At 39.0% G+C, this 21,657-nt stretch overlaps 2 long non-coding RNA genes across 3 annotated transcripts in view; one reads left to right on the forward strand and one right to left on the reverse strand.

Moving 5' to 3' along the window:
* The window catches only part of LOC140635618 (uncharacterized), a 56,926-nt gene that overhangs the window by 14,798 nt on the left and 20,471 nt on the right, over positions 1 to 21,657 (reverse strand). The window contains exon 3 of one of the 2 annotated variants that reach the window (XR_012032956.1): positions 1,811 to 2,650. The exons of the other annotated variant lie outside the window; for it this stretch is intronic. This is a non-coding gene — a long non-coding RNA (uncharacterized lncRNA). Of the gene's footprint in view, positions 1 to 1,810; positions 2,651 to 21,657 lie in introns of those variants that run through there. 2 annotated transcript variants of the gene reach the window in all.
* Positions 294 to 21,182, forward strand: LOC140635620 (uncharacterized). Its single transcript, XR_012032959.1, has 4 exons — positions 294 to 754; positions 18,440 to 18,531; positions 20,290 to 20,355; positions 20,816 to 21,182. It is a non-coding gene; the product is annotated as an uncharacterized lncRNA (long non-coding RNA).

Here is a 21,657-nt window from a genome sequence, read left to right on the forward strand (position 1 = left end):
ACCTGCTTGCTCTGTCCATGACTCGTGTTTCTCCCACACTGAAAAGATAAACATACTTCAGTGTTCTCACAAACACAGCACTCATAAGGAAAATTTTACCCAACTAAACATATCCAGTATGGAGGTAGGATAAGATCTAAAACAAAAACATGAACTACCCTGGGTAATGCTTCACCTCTTGCTTTTGAAATCCTCCTAAGCACCTTGGCATCCTGTAAAAGAACAAAAATCAAAGGCCAGCATCCAATGGCTGAGGGCTACCAGCCTCTTTCCCTCTTCAACTCATAAAGGCTTGAAGAGGCAGTCAGCATAGCCTCCGGGTCCTCCTTAAAGTTTAGGGCTCTTCAGCTATGGAATCCAAATTACTCTTCTGGATGCTCGCCCAGAGCAAAGCTCTGGCTTCGAATTCTCTGGACGGCAGCCATGGTAGAGACATTTGCTACTGCCAGCATGTAAAGGAAAAACATGGTCTCTATCACTCAGGCAAGGACACAAATTGAATGTTTCTAGGATACCTCAGCCAGGAAGGAGGTTTGTCACCAGCGTCTCCGGATAGAGAAACCATTCCCTCTGCTCCCCACATGGCTAATCTTCACTAGTGTTGCAGAATGGAAAAGAACTTCCAGAGACTGAAGAACACTCTGGAAGAATCATGAATTTGAGAACAGACTCAATCTGCATTTTCAATCCCACGGGGCTCACATGTTTCCACGTGCTCAGGAATAGTGTCTACTGAGATCCAAGAGTGCCTTTGGTAATACTCTGTTCTGTGTTGTGTATGTCTACTTTTCTTTGAACTCTTTGGGTTTTGGGTGCAGAGCTTTGATTTAATCAACCACCTCTCTCAGCTAATGGTGCACATGAAGTCTCTTTCTTATTTAATTTCAGTTTCTCCTTCATCCCTCATTTGCCTTTACTATTCATTACCATTAAGTAGGCACCACCCCTATGATGTTTAATAGATGTTCTTGATACGTATGTATCTGTGAGACACGTATAGTGGTATTTTGTGTATGTATGTGCTTTTAGCTTATATAATAGTGTCTCATTATACTTCTTGCTTCTAATATATGCTGACTGGTGTATTGCTTCTGTCAGCTGTGTAATATTCCATTTGATAATGGACAGCTACTTGCTGCTACAAATAAATCTGCTGCGTACATTTTTCTTTGCAATGTCTTATGGGCTAATGCAAGATTTTCTTATGCAAGATTATGCACGTTCTCAGGAGAGAGACTGCTGGATTATAAGATACCCAGACACTAATTCTCCTATGAGCTGCCAGATTACTTTCCAGAAAGACTATACCAGTTCCACTTTGCCAGCTAAACACATGTGTTCTGGTTTCTTCCAACTTGTTGAAATCTTGCAGTCCTGTAATTTTAAAAATTTTCCAATTGAGTGGATATTAAGTGGCCTAATATTGTTGTTTTAATGTTGATATTTCTCATTATGGATGAGAATGAGAGTCTCTTGAACATTAGACATTCAGGTTTCTTCCTTTTGTGCATTGCCTATTTATATACTTCTCCCATTTTCCTATTTTTTCAATGATTAATAGGAATTTTATTTCTTTTAAAGAGTAAGAGCACAAGCAGGGAGTAGGGACAGAAGGGGAGGGAGAGAGAGAGCAGGCCCCGTGCTCAGCATGAAGCCTGATGCAGGGCTCGCTCCCATACCCTGAGATCATGACATGAGCTGAAATCAAGAGTCGAAAGCTTAACCAACTGAGCCACCCAGGCACCCCAATAGGAATTCTTTTTTAATCTAAACATTAATCCTATTGATTTTAAACTTTGAACATTCTCTTGGTATGGTACACACCTGTTAACAACCACTTTCTGTGCCCGTGTTGAATAGAGATTTGTAACATTTGTGTAGTCAGACCCAACACTTTCCTATCTTGTGGTTTGTGCTTATATGGTCTTGTTGCAAAAAAATCTTTTCACCCTGTGGGCATATTTTCTCCTACCAGTTTTAAGGAGCCAACTTTCCTAGCACCATCTACTAAACAATTTATCTACTCCCCATCTCTATTGGATGTCTTCCTTACACACATCTCTGATCCTGGGCTTTCTTCTGCTACTGTGCTGGTATACACAATCCTTCCCTGCTCTTGTGTGTGTGTGTGTGTGTGTGTATGTACATAAAATTGACAACTATTTGTGAAACTTAATTCTTCAATGTAGAATTTAGATTCAGTTTGTCTCAAAAACTTCTACTGGAGTTTTTGGGAACATATGGAATATATAGATTAATTTAGGGGAGAACTGACAGATTTATAATATCAGATAATTCCATTCATTCATTATTCATGTCTTCTTCTATGCCCTTTATGGAATTTAAATGATTTATCTATAAAATATTATGCCTTCCTTTTTCTTTCTATTCCTAGAAACTTGAGAGATTCTTGATGTTCTGAATGGCAGCTCATATTCTATTACAGTTCCTTGTTGATTACTGATGGTGTAAATTGAATTTGTATCTGGCAGCCTTGTTGAACTCCTACTAGTTCAGAAGTCTATTATGTGGTGGATTTTCACTGCATATCTGACTCCTTTTATTAGGTGGTACCCTGAAGCCAAATGCATGCTTGCTCTTTACATTTTTCATCATTCAATCTCCTTAAAGCTTTTTCATGCTGGTTGACCTGCAACAGAAAGGCTGGAGATCATTTTTCAGCATTTACTAAGTTACATGCTTAGTCGGGTATCTAACTCTAAAGCCCAGACCTTTGAAGATGGCACTGCTCTAAGTCTGGGCCTTCGACTTGTTTATATTGAGCAAGGTAAAGTCTGTATTATTCATTAATACATACACTTTTAATGAAAAATGAGTTCAGTTTTTATAATTTTGCCTATGCTATGTTTGTTCTGATTGCATTTACTTAACTCTAACATGATTATTAACATAATACATTTATGTATATTAACTGTAATAGTAAGAAATTAAAATTGTCTCCAATAGTAAATGTATAATTGGGAATTGGTATTTTGCATGTCTTGATTTTTGCTTATTTTTCTGATAATTTTACTTTTTTTTCTTATTGTGTTTTATAAAGGTATCAGTGAGATTTTGAAAATTAAAAAAAAAAGCAAATTGATTCTCTACCATAGATAGTTTCAGAAGTACTGATCTTCAACACTTTCTCTTGCTGAGCTAAATGCCTAAAGATGTAAACAGCAGAACAAAAGTTAAGAACCAGTCTATATGTCAGTTCCCAGTTGTCTCAATTGTTTTAGGTAGGTGATTTGTATTTCTGAAATGCTCCAATTGAATGAGAGCCACCTTGAGAAAGCCCCTTTCTACAAAGAATGGCTGAGAACATTTCTTTATGGTGTCTCTATCTAGCTCTCTCTGCTACTTCAGTCCTCAGTGCGTCCAGTGGATCTGAGGCAAGAATTTACTGCCAGGAAATACCAAGCAATATCTGAACTTTAAGCTAGGAAAAAGTTTTTTATTCTAACAGGCAACTTCTAACCTTTAGATTCAACTCTCCCCTGTTTGGAAAAAGAATATTATGAACTTGTGCATAACAGTATTGGGATGTTAATTATGTGGTTGCTGACGAGGTTAATGAAACTGTTTCATTTAGAATACAAAAGTACCCCATTTGAACATAGATTGAAGTATTTAAGCCATTGGCACAGGTAAGCTTATACAGTAATATTGAGATATATCATCGAATCTGTGAAAGAATATTTGATAGCTGTAAAGTACTACAGAATTAAAAGAACATTTTTAAGATCAAATCACAGTTCTTGGAAAAAGTTTTTGTATAGGATAGTCTTCTGACATCATTTAATAAGAAGGGCAATTCGGTGAATTTACAATCTGGTTGCTTTTTAAAAATAATTATCTGGCTGTATTTTTTTAGTGTATAATGCTACCAGGTTTCAAGCATAATAATTAGCAGAGCTAGCAAAAGTAACATAGCTTTTACATTTGGGTTTTAACTTTCTTGGATGTCACTTGTACAAAGATTTTTATAGCAGCCCTCTTTAGCTCATGGAAAAATAATGGGAAAAATACAAATATTTAACAAAAGGAAAATTTTTAGTAAGCCAGCTTTATAAATATAGTGAAATAGTTATTGAAAAATCTTTAAAAATAAGTAAGCAGAATAGATCAATATATAACAGTGGCTCTATAGGAGTATGCGATGTAAATGACAACATAGCAAATGGGGTACAGGTAAGAATTACAACTGAATAAAAACATGTTCATGTGTTCAGAGAAAGAATTGGAATTAAGCCAGATGGAAAGTATTGCGTCTTTTTTATCTGTAAGGTTATGATGAAAAAACATTTAAAAGTACATTTTTATGTTGTGTTTTTAAGAAAATTACATAAATGTATAAATAGGTTTTTTTTTTAATCTTTTAAATTTTTTTTCAAGTTTTTATTTAAATTCATACATATGGTAAAATTGCTTTCAGGTGTAGAATTTAGTGACTCATCACTTACATCTAACTCCCAGTGCTCATCACAAGTGCCTTCTTTAATGCCCATCCCTCCTCCAGCCTATCCCCCTACCCACCCCTCCCTTCCATCAGTTTGTTCTCTATCATTGAGTCACTTATATTTGCTTCCCTCTCTCTCTCTTTCCCCCTTCCCCTTTGTTCAACTGTTTTCTTTCTTAAATTTCACATATGAGGGAAATCATGTGGTATTTGTCTTTCTCTGACTGTCTTACTTCACTTAGCATAATGCTCTCTAGCTCTATGCATATTGTTGTGAATGGCAAGATTTCATTTTTTTGATGGCTGAGTCATATTCCATTGTATATATAATGTATAGATAGTTTATGCAAGTTTAAGAACTTTCTTAATGCTCAGATAATGGTAATAGGGAGTACATAAAAAATTTTTAGGGTAACCCTGGTGGCTTAGCGGTTTAGCGCCACGGTTAGCCCAGGGCGTGATCCTGGAGACCCAGGATCAGGTCCCATATCCGGCTCCCTGCATGGATCCTGCTTCTCCCTCTGCCTGTCTCTGCCTCTCTGCCTCTCTCTCTCTCTCTCTCTCTGCCTCTCATAAATAAATAAAAAAATAAACAAATAAATAAATAAACAAATAAAATCTTTAAAAAAATTTTTTTAAAGTGGTATTTTAGAAATCTACCTGGATCAGGGCTCAACAACCCATGGCTCAGGCCAAATCCAGCCTGCTGCCTGTTTTTGTAAATAAAGGTTAATTTCATCACAGCCACATGCATTTGTCTAGGCCCTATGACTGCTTTCCAGCTACAAGGGCAAAGTTGAGTGTTTGCAACAGAGACCATTTGGCCTGAAACCTTAAAGTATTTACCATGTGGCCTTTACAGGAAAAGTGCCAAGTCCTAATCCAGATATTCACTTGTGGAGATATGAATCAGAATCTATTCTCATTCCTGGGATTTCCATTTACATAATAGATAACAAGGAAAGATCCAAAACTGCTTCAAATAATTTAGGTCTAAATCTGCAAGGAGTTCTGATTGATTGATTACACAGGTCCAAGAGGGTTTGGGAAACAACCAGGACACTATTTTCATAGTTGAGAAATTTTACAGCATGGGTTTTTCTTTCTGAGTAAAATAACCATAAGCGTAGCAGAGTTACGAGAACTGCGTGTGGATGAACAGAACCTTCATGGTAGTAGGAGTCACCTGGGCCTGGCAAGGCTCTCCTGTAGGATGCGATCTCCACCTAGGCACACACAGGGTTTCTATGGCAGCATCAAATGGGAAAAGAAAAACTTGGCCTAGCAATTTCCTGAAGGTGTCAGAGCAAGAAGTCCTAGGAAACACTCATAAGCAGTAAGCAGGGGGACTCACAAGTTCTACTTTTTTGTTTTCTGCCATTCTCTGCATCCTTCCACCTCCCGCTCCCTCATCCCTGCAAAGAAGGCTGCAGGTAAGTGGTTTGTTCCCAAATGGATTTATACCTTACATTCTGAGATAGGTTAACAGAAGCTTCACACCTGACCGTTCCTTTGCCCTAGGATTTTGGAAAATGTGTCAGGTTGCTTCCAGAACAGCAGTTAACTCTGTTTTGAGGTGACTTCTGTGGGTATAATTTGAATCTTTTGTGAGACAAATGAAGTTTTTCAGTTTAGAGGTTGAGGGAGAAAATTGGTAGTTTTTAGCAGCTACTGAAGTGAGATGAAAGGCACTTTCTGAGCTCTTTTTTCTCACTGATCGTTCTGCACCGGATCACAGGTAAATATTTGTAACACAACAGAATTCTAGAACACTCTCTATAGGCTCAATAGTTACTGTGCACCACAGACTTGCTACATACTGGAATGCTGGGTGGGTACACACATGCACACGTATGCACACACACACGCACCCACACACCCTGTGGGCCCTAACAAGGGAGGACGAGATGTGAGAAGCACCACTACGGCGGGGCTAGAGATCCTGTCAGCGAAGGCGTTTGACATCCATGTCTCCCCTCCCTGTCTCTGTCCTTCCTCTTTGTCCCCACAGTACCCCAACCCTGCAGCTAGAGCGCTTAGACACCTTCTCCTGTGACTAAAGGAGTTTTTGGATTATTTTATACTGAAGTATCAGTGACTCGGGTAAGATGCTCTCAAGGCTATGTACATGATAAAGAAAATGGAAAGGACCAGGGGCAGGGACAGCTCGTTGCTGAAACTGTGTGCCTCTGACAGTTGTGCTCCCACAGCACGGGGTCTGGTGGGGAAGGGAGTCTCCGGCAGGAGTGTGGGGAGACCATGTCCCTCACATTGCACTGCCCATGGCGACCTAACTCCTTTGCTCCCCTCCTCCCCGTGCCCATGGTTTCTGAGTGCTGAGGGGACTTACTCCCCAGCCAGAGGACACCAGGCTCTGAGGCCCACTGCCCCCCTTCCCCGGCATATATCTTCCAGACTCTAGAACCTCCAGAGGAAGCCCAGCCCACCAGCTGGTGGAGAGGTCCTGGCTCTGCTTTCTTTTTTCTCTTTTCTTTCACACCCTCTCTGAAGAGAGACGGGGTCTAGGAGAAGCACAGGCTTCACCAGATCGAAGAAGTCACTGGTGAGAGGCTGTCCCTGGGCAGAGAAAGCTCTGGAGAAGAGCCTCGGTGAGGGAGATGGGAGGTGGGGGAGAGCTGGACAGTGGGAACCCCTGGGAAGAGAAGGTGATAGAGCTGAGGCTGGTCCAGAGCTGAACCCTGAAGTGAAGTTTATTTGGGGTCCTCATCCTTCCTAAGCTTTACTGTGTTCTCAAGCTGGCAATTCCCTCCGGTGCGTCCACTGGCCTGCCGCCTGGATGCAGATGTCCCTCAGCCTCTGCCTTCAGAAGGTACTTGTTCTGAGGTAACCTTCACATATCCTCTTTTTTTTTTTTTTCTGTCTCTTTTTTAGATTCTGTCTCTGAAGGGGGGAAAAAAATCCATGCTGAAGCTTTAGTTAGTAATAATGAATTAATTAGTAGACTTTCTCAAATAAAATATTTACATTTTGAAAGGGGCCACAGAAAAGTTAGAATTTTAAAAGAAGCTCCTAAAATTACCTTCCCACCATCCCACCATCAGTGTGTCCCTAAGGGAAGTTCTGGCCCTACACCTATCTTGCTTTTGAGTATCCCTGTGTCTTCCCTGCAGGATCTTTTTAAGGAGCACAAGAATTTGAGCTACAGAAACTATAAATTATCTTTGTGTACATTTATAGGATATTTGCTAATGCCTATAGGAGCTGAATTTTAAACTTATAAATAAATTAAAGTTATCTTTTTAGTGACTTTAAGCTGATTTTTTTTTTTTTTTTTTAGCGTGGATCACCAATTCACATTTGCTGAAGAACTACAGTTATGAGTTGGTTGGGAACGAGAGCAGGGAAGTACACAAAGGAAAGGAAAAGAATTAGTAGATGGTTGAGTTTTACTAAAAAAAGTCTCCTGAACCCAAGTTTGAGGGAATCAGTTGGTCATTTACTCTTACTTAATGCAGATGGATTGCTTGAAAAAGCTCTTAAAGACCATTTCTTTTCTCCTAGTTACCATTATTCCTTTGGCAGCAGCGACCATAATTGCCAGGATTTTTCCCGTCAAGAAGTGAAGCCAGTAATTGAGAACACATTGGGCAAAGCTTACTTGTCTCCTATGACAGTGGAAAGAGCTTTCACATAGGTTAAAGTAAACTAGACTCTAATTCATATACCACATCTGCGCACTCATGCCTCTGGAAGGAGGTAGCATGAGCTTTTTTTAGATTTGTTTGGTGGTTAGAAGCAGAGTTATTCTGAGGGGAAGAAAAAGTCATTTGGACATTAGTTTATGGCACTTGTTTTCTAATACTCATGACAGTGACATAAATTTGGATGATCGTAAATACATAGATACAAAGAAGATTCATTGAACCAGTAGGAGGTTGAGAAGGGACTTACAGCTGTGTTTCTGACCACAGGAGCATCCTACTGGTCATTATTGTGCCTCAGCCAGTGCACTGGGCCACACCAGGCTCTCCGGGTTGACAGATCTTAAGTTCCTCCCGGGTACAATGTGAATGAAGCAGGGAACATTAGCAAATTGGACAGCATGCTAACATATTTGGAAAATTTTCACTAGAATAAAACAAACCTTTATTAATTTTTCCATATGACCTATGATTTCTTTTTTTTTAATTTTATTTATTCATGAGAGACACAAAGAGAGAGAGGAAAAGACATAGACAGAGGGAGGAGCAGACTCCCCACAGGGAGCCCGATGTGGGACTCGATCTCAGGACCTCAAGATCATGACCTGAGCCAAAGGCAGACGCTCAACCACTGAGCCACCCAGGTGCCCCACCTATGATTTCTGTTTGTTATTCTGCATTCCTTCCCTGCCTCTAGATAGAACTGGCCCGCCACTGTGAAATTAAGCCAGTATTTACCTCCATTCTATGCCTAGTGTCCTGAAGCTCCCATACTGATGAAGCACCAAGGAGAGTTATTACTGTCAATCTAATTTTCATGTCCAAAGTCAATAAAAGAACAAGGATATCCTCCTCTTAGAGAGGAGAGATAAAACACTGATTAAACATGAAAAATCTTTGGAATACTTTGTAAACATCTTCAGGAGTCAAATCATCTGCAAAAGGCTAACAGGTCCACCTCCTTTGAAAGTTTATTTCTTAGCAAAGGAATTTATCACCTGTTTATGGAGGTCATTGAGTACTGTTGTGTAGCTTCATCAAAAGCATGCCCTGGTTCCTCATTAGCATAGATTCTCTTTCTAAAGATATTCCATTTGATTCTTCTACTCTCTAAAGCTTGTTTAAATTGTACTGTCTCTATTCTCTGTCACTGTTTTGCATAGCAGAAAAGGAAATCTTAATTGTTGTGTATTTATAGTCAACCTCTAGACTGCTGGATTAATTCATGCATCATTTCAACAGTTCATTTAATAAGTATTGATTAAAATCACACTTGTGCCATGCACTGTGATAAGGATACAAAACTTGAATAAGACATTTTAAAAATAGATCCTGGCAATGGTTACACAACATTGTGAATGTAATTAATGCCCTGAATTATATATTTTAAAATGATCAGAATGGAAAAGTTTGTTACATATATTTTACTGCAATAATTAAAATGTTTTACAAAACAAAACAAAACAAAACAAAAAAACAAAAACAAAAAACAATCCACAACAACACTGAATAAGAACAGTCCTGGTCCTCAGATTGCTCACAGTCTAGTAGGAAAGACCACACATGCAATACAATGTTGTTGGTGAGAAGATAGAATACAGAAAGGAGGTGCTGAATCAAAGTAAGAAGCTGTGAATGAAATTTAAACTTTGTTTTTATTTTATTTTCTATAAATTCAATTAATTAACATATAGTGTATTATTATTTCAGAGATAGAGGTCAGTGATTCATTAGTTTTATATAATACCCAGTGCTCATTACATCACCTTAATGCCCATCAACCAATTATCCTTGTCCTCTCACCCCCTCCCCTTCAACAATGCTCAGTTTGTTTCCTATGGCTAAGAGTCTTTTATGGTTTTTCCCCTCTCTGATGTCGCCTTGTTTTATTTTCTCCTATGATCCTCTGTTGTGTTTCTTAAATTCCACATATGAGTGAGATCATATGGTAATTGTATTTATCTGATTGACTTATTTCATTTAGCATAATGCCCTTTAGTTCCATGTTGTTGCAAATGGAACAATGAAATGGCAAGATTTCATTTTTTTGATGGCTGAGTAGTATTACATTTTATATATATACCATCTTCTTTATCTACTCATCTGTTGATGGACTTCTGGGCTCTTTCCATAGTTTGGCTTTGTAGACATTGCTGCTATAAACATTGGGGTGCAGATGCCCCTTAGAATCACTATGTTTGTATCTTTGGGGCAAATACCTACTATAGTGCAACTGCTGGGTTGTAGGATAGCTCTATTTTTAACTTTTTTTGTTAGTGGTGGTGTAGTCAAGGAAGGCCTCTAGATCCAAGGCTTCGGTGTTGAGTAGTTCTTCTCCAGAAGCAAAGGCTTAGGTTTCCTTCAAATGCTGGATTCTGCCATAATGCAGGCAGTAACACTGGATAGGAGGAACTGTGGGTAGTTGAATCCTAAATCCAATGTTTCTCTCTGGTATCATTAACTTGTCCTACCCAGCACCCAGAAACGGTGAGACCAGAGAGGTATCTAGAGTGAGCACTCACCATCAGTCAGGTGCTAACTCTGTACTTGCATGGCCTGGGAAGTAGTGACTTTCTTAAATGTCCTCAGACTTGTGCTTGTACTTAGTTAACATCCTATTCTGTAGTTGCCTGTTAACTTGCCTGCCTCCCTGTGTAGACTATAAACAGAGCCTTGTACATATTTTATCTCTTAGGGTTAGGACAAAGTATAACACATAGAAAGCACAAATAGGAGCATGCTTTGGTAAGCATTTTAAAAATAAATTAAATGAATGGCCACACTCCACCATATACCCTAGGGACAAGCTCTTCACCTGTGCCTCCTTGACTCCCATCTTTGTCCTGTCAAGTTGAAGGTCTTTTAAGTTTATGCTCCTTGAGCATCTCCCAGTAGATGTTTCCTCTGTGCCTCTGGAAACCTTTCCCTCCTCACTGTTTTTCCAGTGTTTTGTTTTTGGTTTTGTTTTTCGTTTTTCTCCCCACGATTGATTTTGAACAGTTGCTCTGTCTTCAAGTCTTGTGAGTTTTCCCTGGGGTCTAAGCCACTGTTAATTCCATTTGGTTAAATTTCCACTTTGGATGCTACATTTTGTGTCTTTAGAAATTTCATTTGGTTCTTTTTATATCTTCTATTTATCTCCTCACTATGTTTGGTTTTTCTTTACATCCTTGAACATATGGAATATATTTATAGAAGACGTCTCAATGTTCTTATTAACTAATTTCATCATCTCTGTTGTTTCTAGATCTCTATCACCACCTTTTTGACATTTCTACCTACTCCTGTAAGTAAGAAAATTGAGGCGTGAGTTCACAATTCCATAAATGTGCCCACTACCTTCCTTATTCCCTCCTTCCCTTCCAAAACTTAACTCCTTCCTGCTGCTTTTGATCCTATCCTTTCACATCTTCTGATGTGTTCTTGACCCCTTTCTCCTGGTCCTAAACTTTTTAGTGGCTGTTTTTCTTTGGGCATAAAGATATTTATGCCTTGTCTTAAAACAAACCAAAACCAAATAAAACCTTCCTTGATCACCATGTCCCCCTCTAGCTACTGCCTTGTGATTTAGCTTCCCTTCACAGGCAAGGATCTTAGAGAATAATCTTTCCTATTTTCACACAGCAATGCCCCTTGCTAGGTGTACGATCTTAACATGCTATAACCGTGTTTCTGCCCCTCCCCCATTCTGTGAAAGCACTTTGGCAGAAGTCAGCAAGTTTTGCTAAATTCACCATATGGTTTTGGGTTCTCGGCACATTTAGGCATAGGCACTTGCTTCGTCCTGCCTTAAATTCTGTCTTCCCTTGGCCTCATCCTATTTTTTCTTCCTTTGCTTAGGTCCAATTTTCTCTGTTTCCTTTACCTTTTACCACTGTTTCCACTGTAATGACTCCCACATTTATCTGTAACCCAGCCCTTTGGGGCAGTTCTTTACAGGTGACCCAAAGACCTTACATTTTATATTTACAAACTGTATTAATAGTTTTACCCATAAAATTTAACTTCAAATATCCTTTTAGTTGCTCAAAATAGGGATTCATTGTAGTGGTTGCTATGATGTGCCAGCCAGATTCTCCTTTATGACCAAAAGATGTACTTCCCCAACTGCTGGAGTGTTGTTGGTGGACATCCCTGAGTTATAAGGGTTCCTCTGAGCTGCTTGAATTGAAGAGGGTTGCTTTGATGAAGGTTGTGCTGCTTTCTTGGGGCAGTCTTCATCTAGTGAATGACTGATGCAGAAATATGAAATTTCAGACTCTCCTCAAATATAGGTCTACTCAAAGGGCTATCTCATTTTCAGAGCTCTTCAAAGGGTTGGCTGAGGCCTTCATGAGACTGCATCTGAGCCAGCTTCCCTCTCTGCCAAACCTGGTTTATTGCCATCCCTCCCCTCCCCTCCTGTCCCTTCCTTTCCCCTCTTCTTCCACAGATGTCAATGCCAAGAGCACTTCCTCATAAACCTTCTGTATACCAATCAATCCTGAGTCTATTTCATGGGAACCCAACCTAGGATAGTCATCTTGAATGTCTCAATTTCATTTATTCCTTCACCCAATTAATACCAAGTGATGTAGATAACAAGCTTTGTAGTATCTACAAATAGTATCAATAAATCTGTTTTCTGCTCTTAAATTTGTTTTCTTCAGCACCCCCTCTGACACAACTTTACTTCAAACTCTTGTATATGTCTGGACAGTACTACTCCTATAGCCTCCTAGCTAATCTCTTTGCCTGCATTCATCATTCAAGACTACTCCCTATGGGATCTTTCCAGGATGGAAAGGTAATCCAGCAAGTCATCCACTTCATAAGAACTTTCAGTGGCTCCCCAGACTGGCATTCATTTGTCTGTTCAGTCAGTCAGCCATTTACTGAATGTCCACCATGTGCCAGGCACTGTAATTCTGGCAATACAAAGTTGAATGAAGTGAACAGAGTCCCTCATGGAATCTATAGTAGAGGACACAGTATAAACAAAGGTATGTGTGGTAAACAAGCAGAAGCACAGAAGGCTTACAATCTGTTAAAGGGGAAGGATGTGTATCAGACACTTGATCATGTAAGTAAACCAAAATAACATCTGTGATAAGCTCCACATAAAAAAGATTCATGGATGGGATCCCTGGGTGGCGCAGCGGTTTAGTGCCTGCCTTTGGCCCAGGGCGCGATCCTAGAGACCCGGAATCGAATCCCACGTTGGCTCCCGGTGCATGGAGCCTGCTTCTCCCTCTGCCTATGTCTCTGCCTCTCTCTCTCTCTCTCTGTGACTATCATAAATAAATAAAAATTAAAAAAAAAGATTCATGGTGTTATAAGCACTGTGAGAGGAGTTTGACCTCATTACAGAAGCCAAAAAGAACTTCCCAAAGAAGACTTTTTTGAAGTAAAATGGAAGTGCTTTAGCTTGGAACACAAAATTCTTTATATTCTGAATCTCACTCCTCCTCTTTATCTTTTATCAGTTCTTCCCAGGCCACTTACTGCAATCCAGTCACCCTCCACTCACATTGTTTAGAGACTTGTGTGCTCCTGCTGTTCTATCTCTCATGCCTTTGTGACTGTCATTTTGTTGTAATATCTCTCCCACCAGCACCACCACCTTCATAGACAAGCCATCTCCTAATCATCCTCTAAAAACAAATACAATCATTACTTTCTCTAGGAAATATTTCCTAATCCCTCAGCGTGACTCTGATGTTCCTTAGCAATATTCTTTGCCCATATTCATATCTTTATCAAGTTTAATATGATACTTACTGCTATATGTTTAAGTTTCTTGAGAGCAGGATCATGTTTGAGGTTATATTCTCTATGCCTCATATAGTGTAGGGCACAGACCAGATAACATTTATGACTGAGTAAATAAAATGAATAGGATTTGCTTACATATATGACCTCAGTTATCCTTTTAGAAACTTTTTTGCATATGTTTTTATTGGAGTTCGATTTGCCAACATATAGCATAACACCCAGTGCTCATCCCATCAAGTGCCCCCTTCAGTACGTGTCACCCAGTCACCCAACCCCCCCGCCCACCTCCCCTTCCACTACCCCTTGTTCGTTTCCCAGAGTTAGGAGTCTCTCGTGTTCTGTCTCCCTTTCTGATATTTCCCACTCATTTACTCTCCTTTCCCCTTTATTCCCTTTCACTATTTTTTATATTCCCCAAATGAATGAGACCATATAATGTTGTCTTTTTAGAAACTTAACCTAAAATTTAGCATTAAATTAACTACACATTGAGTACGATAAATAATAAGTCTTTAAGTAAACAAGCTTCAGGCTTCCTTTTAAGCTTTTAACTGAGAAGTGATTGTGTAATCTTAGATTCAATTTAGTCATTTAGATGGTCAAAACAGATGAGCCATCCATTTTCTAGTCTGATTGTTTTGGTAACCTCATCTGTTGTTTTTTTGATGATCTTTCCCATTTCCATGCAATGTATCAGCCAGCAGTTAATCCAGGGATTTACTGCAGGAGAGTCCAGGTTCAAAATCTGTATTTATATTTCTGTGTTCTATAGAGCACAGATTGATGGCATCCCAGCTACTACATTCTATCCACCAACGATTTTAATTTGAAAGAATGAAGGGAAGATCGTCAAAGTACCATTTGGTGCTTAGCTGGAAAAAAGATTGAGAGTAAACAGGACTTCCTAGATCAAATTGTCAAACTAATATAAATAAATCACTGAATTTACATGGAATTCACTCCAAAATTTGAAGGAATTCAAGGGTGACATTGTATAACTATAGCCATTCTCCAAAAAAACTTTTCTAACAGCCTCACAGCAGAAGGTTGTCTTCCCTCTACAGGACTTTTTTTTTTTTTTTAGATTTTTATTTATTTATCCATGAGAAATACAGAGAGAGAGGCAGAGACATAGGCAGAGAGAGAAGCAGGCTCCTCACAGGGACTGGGATCAGGCCCTGAGCCAAAGCCAGACACAGCCATGGAGCCACCCAGGCGTTCCATACGGACACTTTCCAACAAGAGACTGAAGAGTTGTCTCACTTCCATATTGAGGAAAGATACAGAATCTCTGATAAATGGGGAAGACTGGAGAAGTAAGCAAGCGTAAACTCCTGAGATAAAGGTAGCCTATTTTCTGCCAGGGAAAACCTTGGCTAACTAAATTATTTAAACATTTTTTTTGGATGGCAAATTGAAGCACGGAGTAAAAATAACCAAAGGATATATTTTGATAAAAGTTTCCCCAAAAAAGCATTTTATTAGTTATAAATTTTAACAATTAATAAAAAGAGTGGTAGTATTGGTGGAGCTTAGGGAAAGTGTCTACTAACAGAAAAACTCACCCAAATCCTTACTTTATCCACCTTGAGTTTTATCTTACCAAAACACCCTTCAGATCATGCCTGTTCCCTGATTAAACTTTTGGTAGTTTCTTCATAGTTTTAGTATTTTTTTATGATGAAAAGTAGGAAAAAATAGAAAAATAAGAAAGGAAGTACTATCTATGAAATACTACCATATCTACATGCCATTTCATTTAGCCTTCAAAAGTCAATGGTGAGGCTAATCTTGTGATACTATTCCCATTGTATAAAGGGGTAGATTAAGGCACAGTGATAATATTTCCCCTTATTCCCATGGCCAATAATAATAAGAATATGAACTTTAATTGAGGAGTTATTGCAGTACATAATTTTGGTATTGTAACAGTGTTATTTCAAAACAGACATGTAACCTGTTTCTGCCCAATGAGACATGAGGAAAAGTCTACTGTGAGTTGAGGGTTGGGGCTTAAGAGAAAGTCGTCATGCTACACATTCTTCCCTAGAGTGTTTCCTTCTGAACATCCTATGTAGCAGAATCAGTTAGCATCAGGTATCAGGCAATCAAGTGTTTCGGGAGGTGAACCTGATTGGTAACCAACTGGGATAACTCACCTCTCTGGGGATATATAAGAATGGGCATGTGGCATCATTTTCCCCAAAGAATCATGAGGGGAATTATTTTTGGAGGGAAGTAATGGTCCAGGGAAAGATTTTGTTTTGCTTTCCAAAAAGAAAGCATGAGGAAAAACTACTCTTTCTTATGTTTAGATTTGCCATCAGCATATGATACAGCTGTGGCAGCCATCTTGACACCATGAGGTTAGTCATCCTACAAAGGTATGCCAGGGTGTTGAGGAAGGCATAGTGAAGCTATAGAAAGAACCTAGGTCCTTGATGATATAATTAAGCTGATAAATTTACCAACTTATCTTTGTTTTAACTCTAGATTTCTATTTCCTTACATTTAAACCATTTTGGATTTTGCCTTTTGTTACTTCCACCTAGAATGTCCTAACTGATGAAACTTTTAGTTTCATTCTTGCAGATACTGGTTCCTCTTCTCTAGTGCATGGGTATATGTGTGTGTGTACATGTATATGTTGAATGGACAATGAAGGAAGGATAAATGTACCTCTATTCATTAAAAATCAAGTTTCCTATCAAAATTCTTAAAAAGTGAATAGTTTCAGAGAATTATAAAAGTATAGAGAAAAACTCCAGATGAATTTTAGGACCAGAAATTCAAAATAGAGAAAGGATAATTACTATGTCGTAGAATGGAAATATCTTCGGTATAGAGTGTGTATGTGTATTTTCCCTCCTCTCCTATATGCTTCATTTTAATTAACTGTCTAAAGACCAAAAAACCTCAAACTAAGAAGTTATTGGATAGTTTACTTTCAAGGTTAGTTTTAGGGCAAAATTCAAAGGCTGTAGGGACTTTCAAGCACAAGTGCCTTCACGTGGTATCTCCTTTCATGCTTAAAGTTAACTTGCTTCTCTGTTAGCACAGAAAATGCAAATAAAATATGTCAGAATTGGAGATACCCCAGACTAGACATTTGTTGATTGTCTCCTCAGAATTCCCTCTACCCCTTTCCCAACTGTCTCTGATTTCCATTTAAAGATTCATGTATTTCCAAGGAAACTGAATCCTATCTTTGTGCCAGATTTGGAGCGTGTTTGCCCTAAATTAAGCTAGTAAATTCATTTTACCCCCCAGGCCATTGTGATTTTTAAGGGGGTGGGTTTGCTATCTGAGCTGCTTCAATTAGGATAACTTTCTGAGTGATTGTTGGGATTCCAGTGCAAAGACATTCCCTCTTTCCTGCTACATGAGGTTCCGTGTAGCTCTGAGACTGTTGGCCACCATCTTGGAACCAGCCTCAGGGTTAAGTTGATATCAAAACAGGGTCCTTGGTGACATTGTTAAGCATTAAATTAAATCTTATCTGAAGCCTGATGATTTCTGGAATTTTCCATTTCACGATCCAATACTTTTCCTTTATTTTGAAGCCAATTTTAATTTTTTTTTTGTCATTACAACCTAAAGCCTCCTAAATGATGCAATCTGTTGGAATTACCCAGTCCTTTCTTCTCAATTTACAAAGAGAATTGAGAAAATGAGGCCCACGGAGGGAAACTGACCTATTCAAGGTCAAATAGGTGCATAACTGTGATTTCGTACTAGAAGACAGATTTCCTGACTCCTGGTCTGTTCTTTTCTCGTAAACTTCTTGGCTCACAGAACTATATAGATTGATGCTATTTTCTAGCTAAATTAGGATGCCTGGCAGCCTTTCACTTATAAAACTAGTGAAAAATCTATTCCTATCTGTGGCTACTAAGACTGTTTGGATGTGTAGCATTAAGAAGTTTTTGAGTCTGTGAAATGAAATCATAATGATCCACCCTACTTTTCTATTCTCTTCCTAGACCTATATGTTATTTGCATGATTAAGTATCTCCCTTGTGAGGCTAGACATAAGGCATGTGGCAAGTTCCTCAGAGTATTTCCATAGCAACTAGCAGGCATACAGAATACTTTGCTGAAACACAGGGTTTAAGAACAGGTATAGACTCCCAAATCTGATTTTTCCCCTAATTGCACATATTTTTCCTTATGTGTGTGTATGTACACATGTGTGTACATGTGTATGTGTGTGTGTTTAAGTGGTAGGCATTGAAGACTACAACTTGAGCATCTCTGTAACTAATCTTCACTCACATTCTCTCTTCCTTCTTTTTCCCTTCCCTTCCTTGCTCTCTCTGGTGTATTGCTTTGCCGTAGACATTGATGTTTTCAAGTATCCTCCTCTTGAGACATGTCACCATTATTTGAAAGGAGAAAACTTTCTGTCTGTGTTAGCCACACATGTGTCATGTGTAGTGGTTGCTATGGAAATACCTGAAAAGAGATCTCAAAGTGAAAAACAATCTTTTGTCTAAGCAAGGAGTATGGAATGAGTTACTTTATGAAGCAATGTCTTACCTGTCACTGAACTGTATTCCAGGAAGCTTGGATTTTCTGACCGAAAGCTAGGATTTTGTAACCTTGCCAGCAATATGCCTGCAGACTGGCACTGTCCTTCCTGAAGCCCTAAAGGTGAGTCTGGGACCCTGCTTCTTTTACACGAATATATTTCCTCCAGGTAACTTACCTTTCTCCATCTTATTCTCAGAAAAATAACAATCTTCCCCACTTCCCCTAAGCACTTAAATATAAAATATTCTTTTTTCATGAATTCAACAATATTTGTTGGATACTGCTGTGTGCCAGGCATCGTGCTAGCCCTGGAGAGCAGGACATGAACGGAGAGGCTATACATTAAGTGCCTGGTAATGCCTGCCCTATGAAGAGAGAAGGAAAGGAGTGGAACTGTGGTATTAACAACAATTTTATTTCTTGAAAAAATCATTCTGAAGTATTTGTGAAAACTGTTAGCATTTAAAAATTTTTTGTTGATTATGTGGTTTTTGTTATTTTTGGTTCTCTTTTGTATTTTTCAATGTGAAAAACTGTCTGTAAACACAAAGGAAAGGAATTCTGACCAGACATCAGACTAACATGTGCTGAATGGTGACTGAAAGGGAGAGAAGGGGGTCAAGGAGTTTGGACTGTTCTTTCAAGACATTTGGTAGGAAAGGGGAAGAGAAAGATGGACTGGCAGAAGGATCAGGGCTGAGTCCTATGCCTTGGGAAGGACATGAGCATATTTAAATGCTAATAGGAAGGATCCCATGGAGAAGAAGGGCCTGAATGTGCAAGAGGCAGAAGAGAAATTGTTCATAAGAAGATAAAAATGGAAGGGCCCAAGGCACAGAGAGAGATACTGGAGTTAGGGTGCACAGGACGCAAGGTTAGACGCTAACATGGTAAGTTCAGAGTCTCCATGAGAAAGTGAAGGGTGTCCTGGTTGATGGTTTCTTGTGGAAAACATGCATCCATAGACACACACACACACACACACACACACACACATATATATATATAATTTTACCAAGGTCAGAGGTCATCTTGGTAGCTACTTGTTGCTAAACTTACAACAAAGGCAATCTCACTGCTGAAGATGTTTCTCTTGACTCTGCTGGCCCTAGGAATGCTAGCAGCTGTGCATCTTGCCCTCTCATTGCCTCTAGAATCCAAAGTACCCCCCACCCCCATCTCTACAACCAATGTTTTGATTCAGGGTATCATCATCCTTTATGTAGATTATTTAAACAAGTCTCCTAACTGGCCTTCCTATTTCCAATCCAGTTTGCACAGTGAAACAAGAATTCTATTGCTGAAACACAATTCTATTAAAAGAATTCCTGTGGTTAAAACCCCTGCTTAGCTTTTCACTTTCTTCAAGATGAAAGTCAGCCTCCTACAGCCAGCCTACAAGATGCTTCATAATCTGGATGGAGCCTGCCTCTCTTGTCTCTCCTCACGGCATACTCTTGCCCAGAATCATATGAAAATGCTATACCTCAAATTTCCCCATGTCCTTTCCTGTCTGTGAGTTTCTGCACTTGTCCCCTCTGTCACATTCACTTCTTCCTACTTCCTAACCTTCACCCAGATAATATGGGTCTCCTCTTAGATGTATTTCTTCCAGAAACTTCTCATGATCCCCTAGGTCTGTAGTGGTTGCCTCTTAAAAGGGCACCAAAACCATCCTGGCTACATTCTATCTCACTCTGTCTCTGTCATTGATCTCAGTCTCACTCCGGATTTATATACATATTTTAAGACAAAGTCTGTGTCATTTTTACCACTGTATGCCTAATATCTTGCAGAACATCTGGCTCATGATAAGCATTTAGGAAATTCTTTGTCAGCTAAACAAATGAATAACTGAATGAATATTTTTTTTTTCAGAAAGTGTAATTGTCACTCAGGATGATCAAGGTCTTTTCCTAAAATCCCTCATCAAGTAAATAAACAGTAAGTCTGAGTCTTGAGTCCTCTGCCCTTCTTCCCTGTCTCTCTTCTCTTACCCCTGTAATCTCTCAACCTGGAAGATTTCATCCACATGGCTAGCCATCTCTATGATGGTGATTAACAAATGTATATTTTCAGCCCACAGATCTTTTCAGGTCTCCAAAATCACATCCAGTAGTAGTCTAGTCAACATTTCTTCTTGGGGGATTTCAAGCTTACCTTCACTTGACTAATTTAGTCTTTTTTCAAAGCCTTATTGAAAGTCTGATTGGCCTGACATGGATCAAGTGACTATTCTTATTCCCAGTGTATTATGGCTAGATGAACAAAGAATAATGGGAACACAGAGATAAATGGCCCAACTCTGACAGGAGGGTCAGAAGATACCTCCTGAAGAAGTTATATAAAAGAGAAACAATTTGTAACAGAATTCTCAACATTATTCCTCCATCTTTGGATCCAGGAAATCAGTTGGTTGGTTAAGAGCACCATCCACTCCTTGGATGGAAGACATCTCTGACTTTGAATATGAACATCTGACATTCCAATCTAGACTCCTCCACAAGAGCAGTCCCATCATCCTATCTTGGCTCCCAGCTCAACCCCTCTGCTGCAAGTCCTGACTCCAAACCCTGTGGGATACTAAAATACAAGATCATAGCTTGCAAATAGAGTGTGCATCTGCTGTGGATTGTTGTTTTGGTTTAATTAGGACTTGCTGTTTCCTGAATTCCTATAATTTCATTTGATGAATTGTGTTAGTTACTTGTTCTGCAGTCTTTGAACATGTGGCACTTATCAGGAGAAATGACTCCCTTTTTCCCCTTTGTAAAGCATCTTTTGGTGCATTAAAAAAGGGCAAATATGTTTTTTTTGTGTGTTTTGATTTTTTTTTGCTATCTATAAAATTACAAATGCTGTGATAGACATTTGCTTCTCTGTAGGAAGAAGGGCCTGGTTCCAGTATGCATTTATCACATTCAATTCAACACGCTCCAATGTCACCTCTGTGTGCACAGCACAGTGTGAGTGATGAAGATGAGTAAAACATTCTTTACTCTTTTAGTATTTCCCAAACCAGTTCAGGAGACAGATCCACTGACAAGTAAGTACAATACAAGACAGACCAAGATAAAAGCTGTAATAGAGATAATTATCCCTTTCATTTGTTTATCCTGGTTCAGTTTACAAAGAAATTCCATGTACATTACCTCATTTGACCTTCACAAGTGCTCTGTGAGATAGGTGTCATTACTGTCATTTTAGAATCCTAGATAACCAAGGCTCAGAGAGATTAAATGTCTT

Source organism: Canis lupus, chromosome 6 (assembly GCF_048164855.1).
Source record: "Canis lupus baileyi chromosome 6, mCanLup2.hap1, whole genome shotgun sequence".
NCBI classification, from domain to species: domain Eukaryota; kingdom Metazoa; phylum Chordata; class Mammalia; order Carnivora; family Canidae; genus Canis; species Canis lupus.